The sequence below is a fragment of the Orycteropus afer genome, unplaced genomic scaffold, assembly GCF_000298275.1.
Source record: "Orycteropus afer afer isolate SDZICR_OR568_19922 unplaced genomic scaffold, OryAfe1.0 scaffold00452, whole genome shotgun sequence".
Taxonomy (NCBI): domain Eukaryota; kingdom Metazoa; phylum Chordata; class Mammalia; order Tubulidentata; family Orycteropodidae; genus Orycteropus; species Orycteropus afer.
In genome coordinates this window covers 711,980-718,749 of record NW_006922039.1, presented here as the reverse complement: position 1 = coordinate 718,749, position 6,770 = coordinate 711,980, and positions in this window count along the sequence as shown.

The following is a 6,770-nucleotide window of genomic DNA, read 5'->3' as shown; positions in this document are numbered from 1 at the left end:
ATATATTTAGGAGCCTTGGTGGCACAATGGTTAAATACTAGGCTGCTAACTAAAGGTTGGCAGTTTGAACTCACTCAGTAGCAACACAGAAGAAACAGCTACTAATCTACTTCTGTAAAGATTATAGCCAAGAAACACTACAGGGTTGTTCTATCTGTCACATGTTGTTGCTATTGTTGTTATGTGCCATGGAGTCAGCGCTGACTCATAGTGACTCCTTCTTGGGTTTCTGAGGCAGTGTCACTACAGAAGCAGGATTGCCCAACCTTCCTTCTGAGGAGCGTTCTGTCACATGAGGTTGCTATCAGTTGAAACTGAGTCCATAGCACCCAACAGCAGCAACAATTGGAGATTTGGGAAATGATTCTGAAGCCAAACATTTCAGTATAAATTAGCATTAGAAATGAATTAAAGAAACCAGTGGCAAATTTAGATTTTCTAAAATAAATGAGAAGTATCTGTGAGATAATGTATTTAAAGGGGTTTTTTAAACTAAAGCATGATAAACATGTGTTATTACATATCTTATTATAATGCCTAAGGAGCTCTGGTGGTGCAGTGATTAAGGAATTTGGCTGCTACCAAAAAGTTGGTGGTTCAAACCCACCAGATGCTCCATGGAAGAAAGATGAGACAGTTTGCTTCTGTAAAGATTTACAGCCTTGGAAACCCAATGGGTGTCTTCTATCTGAGTCAGAATCAGCTCAATGGCAGTGAGTTTGGTTTGGAGTTTATACAATACCTAGAACTAAAAATAAATTTCTATTATGACTTTCATCATTATCATCTTCTTTGTCTTCATCATGATTAAAGAAAATATCATGGTTATATTTTATATTTAAAATTTAACAATTTTATAATATTTTTATAATTTTATAATTCCGTGAATAGTCTAAAACTGTTATCAATTTTGTGCTGAAAAGGGATAAGAGAAAAGGATCAGAGAACATCTTAAGATATTTAACAATGCAATTTAGATGAAAAGATTAATATGACAGGGGCAAAATTATTTCAGATTTGTAGTAGTTGTTGTTGTTGTTATTTGCCATTGAGTCGGCCAGATTTGTAGGGACCACTACAAATCATCTGGACTAGCAGTCCTGTCATTTTTAGCTTGTGTTGTTGTTGTTATGTACTGTCGAGTTGGGCCCGACTCATAGAGACCCCTCCTTGGGTTTCCGAGGCAGTATCACTACAGAAATAGATTGCCTCATCTTCCTTCTGAGGAGTGGCTGGTGGGTTTGAATCGCCAGCCTTCTGGTTAGCAGTCAAGTGCCTTAGGCACTATGCTACCAGAGATTCTATCTTTAGCTTATACAACAGCAAACTGCTGTTCAACATGTATATCTTTATAGGATATCAAGAGGCAAGTTGTTTGGGGAGGTCTATAGAAATTATAATATTGAAAGGAATGGAAGAACATATTTATATATTTTAGTCGTGTTTAACAAAATTAATGGAAAGCTTAATGTCTTTAAGTTACATAATCATTATCACCAAGGTATAATTTCATCAGAATCTAAAGAACAATTAATTTAGTATAAACTGTTACTGTGGACACATTTATGCTCTTAACCAAGTTGGCTTAGAATGTGAAGATAATTATATGGTTAAGCTAATGACCTTATCCTTTAGAAGAAAGGGACCTCTTGTACTTCTTGTTGCTACTAAATATGTGCTAATCAAATCAACCTTATAAATTTCACATAAATTTGCAATGCTTTAATCATGAGTTTTATTGTAATGGTCAGAATGAAGCAAGGTACAAGCTTTGTTTTTTCCTTTTATTTCTGAAAATCTTTTTAACAGCCTGCTTTATATTTTGTTGCCACAATTTGTGATAAACTAATTCAGCTCACCCTCTTACAACCCTACAAAAAATGGCAAATTAGCCTCCAGCTTGCCAAATAGTGTGCTATAATGTTTTCAGATGACAATGGCTAAAGCAAAAACAAATATCAGAGTTTTCCCTAATTATCTGAATAATTATTTACTCATTCATAAAACATTTAGTGGTTGCATACTATAGCTGGGAATGAGGCTAGGAACTGGGTTTATCCTCTAAAGAAAAGTGCATGTGGTTTCTGCCAGCACAAATAAGCTATCAATTACAAAACATTGTGATAAAGGGATATGATAGGAAGGCAAGCACCCAGGAATGGTACCTAGCATATTGTGGACAAAGAAATGAGAAAAACAAAAAGCCATAATGTCCAAATGTATAATCTCATGACTAAGGAAGAAAATACAAATCAAAATATTATAATATTGGCTTCCAGACTGGACAAGATGGCATAGATGTTTCTCTCTGCTCCTCTCCACTAAGTACAACTTTAAACTCTAGAAAAGGTGCAAGAGACTATCAAAGAACTCTTTAGAGGTGGTAAGATGAAGGTGAATTGATTTTGGACTCTGGGATTGGAGGAACAACACAGTGGCCAGGTTTCTTACATCATCTAACTTAGGAGAAGAAAGTGACCCAGATATGGACATTTCCAGATCCTTAACCTAGAAACAGGAGCTCTGGTGCTGCAGTGGTTAAGTGCTCAGTTGCCAACCCAAAGGTTGCTGGTTTGGACCCAATGCTCCACTGGAGAAAGATGTGACAGTCTGCTTCTGTAAAGATTTACAACCTTCTACTTGGTTTTATAGGGTCATTAAGAGTTGGAATCATTTTAATGGCAAAGAGGTTTAACCTAAAAACAGAAGATAGTCCAGCACTACCAGCAAAGGGGATGGATTAGGAACACTTTCAACAATAACTAGGTAGGACAAGTTGTTCTGGAGTATTTTATCTTAAGAATAAATAAAGAAATGCTCAGGTTTGTCATGCATAAACTTGTTTAGTTTATGCAAGGTAGTCATGGCAAGGCACTACAAGTAAGACATCAAGACATTCATTTATCACAGGAAAATCAGAATTCACCATTGCAATGTTACTTTAAATGTTAGAGTTAAATCTTTCGACTCCAGGCTTTTACATTTAATGAGTTGTTTCAGAGAGGAGACTTCACCGCCACTTCCCCGAACTCAGAGACGTCCCCTGTAGCTGGAGTCCAAGGTTGATTGTGGTGATCTCAGCAGGCTTCTCAGTCTTCAGACAGAGATTCAGAGAGTCACGTTGCTTCTGTCTTCTTGGAAAATGAACAGAAATCCATCAGTTTTTATACCCTGTGTGCTGTCATGTTCAACTATAACTGATATGTTTTATCATCAGTTACAGAATTATATAACATATTTAAGTTTTGTTAATTTATATTATGTTTTATTTCTATTTTTTCTTACTATGTGTTTCAAGGCCAGATTAATTAATTAAAAATTATTGGATTTTTTTAATGACATATTGATGCTTTGTTAATTTGTAGAGTTTTGATTAATGTTACATTTTGTTATCACATTGTGCAAGTGCACAGCCCAATTTAAGGAAGTTATTTACAACCTACTTTATGTACTTCTATTATCTTAATTTCAAGGTTAGAACTACATTTAGCAACTTATATTTAATAGTTAAAGAGCTTTATAGAAATATATATACACATGTTGTTATTGTTACGTGCCGTCGAGTCAGACTCGACTCATAGCGACCCCTCCTTGGGTTTCCGAGGCAGTATTACTACGGAAGCAGATTGCCCAACCTTCCTTCCAAGGAGTGGGTGGTGGATTTGAAGCACCAGCCTTCTGGTTAGCAGTCAAGTGTCTTAAGTACTACGCTACCAGAGCTCCCATATATACACATATACATATATGTGTACTTCACTCAATGGCATCTGACCCTTAGTAACCCCTCCTTGGGTCTCCTAAGAAAGTAGACTGCTCAATCTTCCTTTGGAGGAGTGGCTGGTGGGTTTGAGCTTCCAGCCTTCTGGTTAGCAGTCAAGTGCCTTAGGCACTATGCTACCACAGCTCCTCTTATATTATACACACACACACACATGTGTTATTTAGAAATTCACATTATAGGTGACTTATACATAGGTGGTTAAAAGCATTATGAAAATATCATGTTGTCTTTAGGTGCCATTGAGATGGCTCTGATTCATAGTGACCCGCATACAACAACCAAATAGTGCCTGATCCTGAGCCATTCTCATAGTCCTTGCTATGTTTGAGCGCATTGTTGCAGCTACTGTGCCGATTCTCATTGAAGGTCTTCCTCTTTTTCACTGTACATTTTACTTTACCAATGATGATGTCCTTCTCCAGGGACTGGGCCCTCCTAGTAACATATCCAAATATGTGAGACAAAGTCTCACTGTCCTTGCTTCTAAGGAACATTCTGGTGGTACTTCTTCCAAAACAGATTTGTTCATTCTTCCGGCAGTCCATAATATATTCAATATTATTTGCCAATACTGTAATTCAACAGGCCTCAATCCATCTCATTGAGAATTTTCCTCTTTTTCATTGACCATCTACTTTACCAAGTGTGATATCTTACTCCCACCTGATAAAATGACCAAAGTACAAGATATGAAATCTCATCATCCTGGCTTCCAAGGAGGATTCTGACTGTATTTTTTCCAAGAGAGATTTGTTCATTCTTCTGGCAGTCTATATTATATTTAATTTTCTTTGCCAACACCGTAATTCAAATGCATCAATTCTTCTTTGATCTTCCTTATTCATTGTCCAGTATTAACATGCATATGAGGTAATTGAACATAACATGGCTATGGTGAGAGATACCTTAGTCTTCAAAGTGACATCTTTTCTTCTTAACATCTTAAAGAAGTCTTTTGCTGCGGATTTGCCCAATGCAATGAGTCGTTTGATTTCTTGACTGCTGTTTTCATGGAATTGATTGTGGATCCAAGTAAAATTAAATCTTTGATAACTTCAATCTTTTATCCATTTATCATGATGTTGCTTATTTCTCCAGTTGTGAGAAATTTTGTTTTCTTTATGTTTAAGTGTAATCCATACTGAAGGCTGTAGTCTTTGATCTTTATCAGTAAGAACTTCAAGTCTTCTTTACTTTCAGCAAGCAAGGTTGTGTGTATCATCTGCATATCACTGGTTGTTAATTAGTCTTCTTCCAATCCTGCTGCCATGTTTTTCCTTATATAGTCCAGCTTCTAGGATTATTTGTTCCACATACAGATTGAATAAGTATGGTGAAAGGAGCAAATCTTGATGAACAACTTTTCTGATTTTAAACCACACGATGACCCCTTGTGCTGTTTGAATGACTGCTTCTTGGTCTATGTACAGGTTCAACATGAGTAAAATTAGTTGTTCTGGAACTCTTACTTGTGCAATGTTATGCATAATTGAAGATCCATGCAGTTGAATACCTTTGCATAATCAATAAAACACAGGTAAATACCTTTCTGATGTTCTCTGCTTTTAACCAAGATCCATCTGACAGCATAGATCTCCCTCTTTACAGGTCCTCTTCTGAATCCAGCTTGAGTTTCTCACCATTCTCTGTCAATGGTCAAATGGCTGCAAACATTTTTAAATTATCTTCAGTAAATTTTATTTGCATGTGATATTAATAATATTGTTCAATAATTTCTGCATTCTATTGAATCACTTTTCTTGGGAATGGGCACAAGTATGGATATCTTCCAGTCAGTTGGCCAGTAGCTATCTTTCAAAATTTTTGGCAGACACAAGTGCTTCCTGCATTGCATTCATATGTTGAAACATCTCAGTTGGTATTCTGTCAATTCCTGGAGTCTTGTTTTTCACCAATGACTTCAGCGCAGCTTGGATTACTTCCTTTAGTGGCATTGGTTCTTTATCATATGCTATATCCTCAAATTGTTGAACACTGACCAATTCTTTTTGATAAAATGACTGTGTATTCCTTCAATCTTCTTTTGATGCTTTCTGTATTGCTCAATATTTTGCCTACAGAATCCTTCAATATTGTAACTACAGGCTTTTTTTTTTTTTCCTTCAGTTCTTTCACCTTGGAAATGCCTAGCATATTCTCCTCTTTTGTTTTTTTAACTCCAGGTCTTTGCACATGGCAATATAATATTTTGCTTTGTCTCTTTGGGGAGCTCTGGTAGTGTTTTGGCTAAAGTATTGGGATGCTAACTGTGGGGGTTATATTTCTGTGTCAATTTGGTTGGGCCTGGTTGAGTGTCTGGGGAGCTGGTGGTAGTTACTCCCCACGATGATACTGGCAATCAACTCCATGGTGGGATCTGCCACAAGCAGCTGAGTAGCTGCTTTGGGTATGTGGTCTGCTTCCCATATTTAAGAAGTAGCTTTAGGAATGGTCTCTAGCTTATGGCACACTTGAACCCTGCATGTAGCTGTGTCATTGTTCAGCAGCCTGCCGTGCTCTGCCAACCTGAGGACTTACAATGGACTTGAATTAATGGCCTGCCATGTGATTTGGTAATATTAGGACTGTGCCTTGTTACTTGTCAACCTTGGTCTTGGCAGCATTAGCAGCCAGCAGCTGTCTGAGTGAAGAAAAGCCTCTAGCTTCAGTGGGCTGGGAACTGGAGGCAGAGCTGAAGCCCAAGGCTGATGGGATTTCACTCAGCTCCTAGAGCCTGGCACTTTGAACTTGGAATTAAAGCTTCCAAATTGTAAGAATAAACTCCTGTTTGTTTAAGCCATCCCATTTGTGGTATATGTCTGTCAGAGCAGCACTAGGTAACCAGAACACTAACCAAAAGTTCAGTATTTCAAATCCACAAGGTGGTCTAAGGAAGAAAGATGAGCAGTTTACTTCTGTGAAGATTTACAGCCCTGGAAACCCTACTGTGGCAGTTCTACTCTATCTATAGGATTGCTGAGTCAGAATC